General features: G+C 35.0%; 1 long non-coding RNA gene across 1 annotated transcript; it reads right to left on the bottom strand.

Moving 5' to 3' along the window:
• Positions 1-405: 405 nt before the first annotated feature.
• On the bottom strand, positions 406-880 carry LOC131247377 (uncharacterized). The gene is made up of 3 exons (XR_009171687.1): positions 814-880; positions 628-720; positions 406-520 (listed from the first exon to the last, which is right to left on the bottom strand). It is a non-coding gene; the product is annotated as an uncharacterized LOC131247377 (long non-coding RNA).
• Positions 881-4,591: the final 3,711 nt, after the last annotated feature.

Here is a 4,591-nt window from a genome sequence, read left to right as displayed (position 1 = left end):
AAGTGAGTAATTGCTATGGTGTTTAGATCTAGGGCTACGGCTATTAGCCATAGCCGTTTCTTTTTTTCTTTTTTTAAGAAAAATAATAATGGCGTCTCTTACCAATTCTAGTACACACCCTGGTAGATCAATTCATATAAAAATTTCAGATTCAACAATAAAAGAAACAAGTGCATATACAACAAATGAAAAAACTAATCTGGTTTAGCGATAATCATGTTCATGTGCCTATATTGGAGGGGTTGGATGTCTTACATATACCACGTGGACCCCACAATTCTCATATTCATTACTTTTTTAAAGAAAAATAAATAAATAAATGAAGGCATTTTGGTATTTCTTCCTGTGGAAAAGTTCCTTTCGAGTATTTCAATTCATGGAGGCATTATTTGGCAAAATCAAAATTCCTACGAAATTATGCTGTAAAAATCCATTAAAATTAAAGATAAATTTCATAAAAGCAATAACTTACCATAGTGGAGCATAAGGGGATGACAAGTCAAGAAAAGAGTATGGCCACCTGTAACATAGATAGGATTGTAAAAATCTTCTGCTCAAACATCCTCAAGTGAGGAAATGCAAAAAGAAATTAAAGAAGAAGAAGAAGAAGAGAGTCAGTCTATTTACCAAAGTGAGACACAAGCATGGATGACCCATTTGGAAAATGAATATATAGATGTCCACAAAACAAAGTTAGGAGATCCAGAACCATGAGAACCTCTGAAACAAAAGAAAATCCAAATGGCTAAGTCAATGAGCAGTCGAATCAGTAGTTGGGTAATGCTCACCAACAAAAAACAAATGCCAGCTTACCAAGCTATTCAAAGCAGTATCTCCAAGAAGAAAGACGGCGTTCAGTGAACGCATATCAGCCAATAACTGCCACATATGGTAAATATACATACTTTGCTCAAATAAAATGGAAATAAGGTCTGGTAAATAGTACAAAGAGTTACTACATAGAAACCAAAAATGACTGGAAGAATGTATAATGTTATCTATACAGAGTGTAGCTCGAATATTTCCCCTTTTTCTTCTTCAATCTATATTAGGCTGCAGAGTTCCTCACGACTTTTGAATTAGACAAAAAACCAAATTCACACTATAAACAAAAAATATTTAGGACTGCTACCTATGCAACATGTTAATAACAAACAACTATTCATCAATGTCATGTAATTGAAATGTTGCAAGCTCAGTGAATGATAAGAAATTCTTACTTGCACCCATATTGGTAATTACACAAACACCTCTTTCCACAGCCAAAGGTAAGAGTAAAGACATCCAATTTGAAATTACACTAGCATTGGAAAGCGGGACTAAAGAAACTAAAGGAAATTTTGTCAGAGTGAAGATCCCACATCTGTGGGCCCACATTGATGCATGTGTTTTATCCACACCATACATTCATATGGGGAAAATAAAAGATGTCCAAATGTTCAGATGCAAGAGTGAGGTGTGTAAAAATCAGATGCCAATACGATTCAATTAACAGACATATATAAGTTATAACAAAGAAAAACAGAAAATGATCAATGGAGACAATGAGCATATAGACCAAATTCAACATTTCGAAACTCATAATGGCAAAGAAAATTGAGCTTTAAAGGTTTAAACGGATATTGCCTCCCAATTGTCTCGAGTTCCTTCTGGCATTTCCCATTCAAACTGTCAAAAATTGTAATCAATAAATGCTCAACATGTCCAAGATCTGCAGGTCCACGAATTGTTTCTCACCAATGTAAGTATAAGTTATATAGCTACAAGATATTCACTACAAGAAGGCTAGCCTATGCTCCACCCTAACATTAGTCGAGCCAAAGTTTAGCTACGATCCAATTTAATTGGTATGCGGTTCTCAAAAACTAAGTCATGCATAAAAAAATAAAAAAATAAAATTAAAGACAACCTGATAAGGCAAAGAACTCAAATTGCAAAGGCATGAAACAAAGATACCTCTAATTCAATCATGTGCCAAAAGGCATGAAACAAAGATACCTCTAATTCAATCATGTGTCCAAAGGCATGAAATAAAGATACCTCTAATTTCTTGTGATGGTTGGAAGGATTCTTCTGAGAGTAAGCAACGTCAGTAGAGATCCAAGAGTGCCTTTAAAAAGAAATAAAAACAAGAACTTCACTTGTAGTGACAACAGAACCAGAAAAACTGATTTCATGAAATTTCATTATTCAACAATCTAATTTGGTGCAAAATATCATGATATTTGGTGCAGCCAAACACCTGCTAGAGATATCTTTTTTTAATATAATTAAAATTACCATCATTCTACTGACTTCAAATCCACAGACTTCACTCCTTCTGATCATTGCACAAGTTTCCTTTGATCCACAGACTTCACTTGAGCTTTGGATCTGCAATTTATTTAAGAAGCAATCGTATTTTCCAGACACATGAGCAAGGAAATCGCTAATATAATTTAGCTAAAACATTAGTGTTTTCTAAACCTAAATGTAGCCAAGAAAGTATACTAAGAAGCAATCCGCTATAAAAAAGAAACCTAAATCTTAATCATAAACAATCCGCTATCAAAACAGTGTGAAAAGTATACTAAGAAGCATACTCAAACATTTCGATGACTGGGTCTTACATGTGTTCCTCGTGATTTATCCAACTTGACAACATACACAAGACTCTCAAGTGGCAAACTCAAAAATTCTGGATTGCCAGCTGCAATAGGTCATGAGAATCAAGACTCAATAAGTAGGGAACTTTGCTAGCTTGGTACATGACCTGTGCAGTGCAGATGATGCCCCATATCTATCAACTAATTAGACAAAATTTGTTGTCACTCCTTGTTAAGCTACAAAATAAGAACAAAAAGGACTGAATCACAATCTTTACCCCATATGGCATAAATAGAACATAGTCTTCATCAAGGATTTTGTGCCCCGTTAAGGAGCGAAACAACCTATTTTTTCCTTAGAAGATCTAATCACTATTGCCCACCTCTGTTCGTGGTGGGAACATCAATGCTCTGCCTGCATCTTGGGCTTGTCAAATTTCTTTTCATTCTAATGCCATAAGCAAGTACACTTCCTTAAATTGCTAAATTGGACTGCCACTAGTTTTTGTTCATGTCATTGACAATCAACCAACAAGTAGAAAAGTGGAGCACAATTATCTCCTTAACAATGAACTTTATCATGTTTGAGAATTTTCCAGTAGGAGGAACACTTTCTTGCTTTCCAAAAGACATGAAAAATTTGTTGAGGTGAATCACAAGGCTGCTGGAAAAGAATTTTGAACATAACCTGGCCTATAACCATCCCTAAATGATTATCCAGTCAATTTACTTCCGTTCAACATAAATATAGTAATAAGGCTGCTGGAAAAGAATTTTGAACATAGTTCAAAAGCATTGAAGAAGCATCGATGGTGTCAATGCGTGAGTGGTTATGAGTGTGTTAAAATAAAAAAATAAAAAAAGATATATATAAAAAAGAAAACTATGCTTTCTTTTCCTCAAGTGTCTTGAAAATGAAGTTTTCCGAGAAATGCTTTTTCTTTCCCATGCTTTTCATAAATTAAAACAGGCCCTTAAGTGCAACCTAAAAATCTCATGAGAAATTTGTAAATTTAAGAAATTTTGGAGAATTAGATTTGTCAGTAGTTAGTATGCTTACAACTACATACCTTTCTGGAGTAAATATGAGGTTATGATAAACAAACCACTGCAAAACATAAAGCATAGTCAAGTACCAAGAATCATTGAAGCAGGTGGAACCCATTTCAAATGCAATCATGGCCATGTAAATTATAAAGGTTGTGGTAGAGGTGGCCATGGCGAATATGGTGGTGGTTGTATACAAATCTGAATAGGGAAAAATTCGGTAGCAGACCCTCCTCACACATAAGAATGGATCAATGCAAATGGAGAAATTGATTTATTTTCAGCAATGAGATAAACGGAACAAGCATGTTTAGATAATAGGCAAGGCAAGCTTCACGATTAAAGGAAACAATGGTGCTAAAATTATTAGAAGAAAAAAAGAAGCAAGAGAACGTACGAACCAAAATGTATCCTAATTAGGCATGCTAATGATGCATATAATTCGGATTGTTCAACCCATACTCAGCCACATGAGTAAAAAATAACTGGTCTACATCCAACAAATATAATCCTCTAGTGTCATGTCCATCCCCAATTCTCTTCTTGATCTTCAAATCCTGAACTACAAAGAGTGTAAAAGGAGGTGATAGAACAATTTAATTGTTTTATTAAAGTACTGAGAAAAATAAATAAATTTGATAGGAAGGCTGGGACATGAAGAACATAGGGCAACAAAAAGTTAGAACTAAGCTGTTAAGATCCTTTACCACTTTGGAATTGGATTCATTTGCTACTCTAATTCGGCGAGGAAAGGAAGAACATATGTAGAAGCATTTAGATCTCAGGAACTCCATGACGAAGCTCATTAATGGCACCAAGCTTTACTGTGGCAAGCTCCCCCTCAACTATCTGTGTTAGCCCTAATAGATCATCTCAGTTCCAATAGGACTTGCTGCTAGATCAAGCATCACGCACATCCTACTGTTGATCCTAGCATTAGACTCATCATAGAGCAGGTT

This window comes from Magnolia sinica, chromosome 5 (assembly GCF_029962835.1).
Source record: "Magnolia sinica isolate HGM2019 chromosome 5, MsV1, whole genome shotgun sequence".
In the NCBI taxonomy this organism is placed as follows: Eukaryota; Viridiplantae; Streptophyta; class Magnoliopsida; order Magnoliales; family Magnoliaceae; genus Magnolia; species Magnolia sinica.
This window is presented reverse-complemented; position numbering and strand designations above follow the sequence as displayed.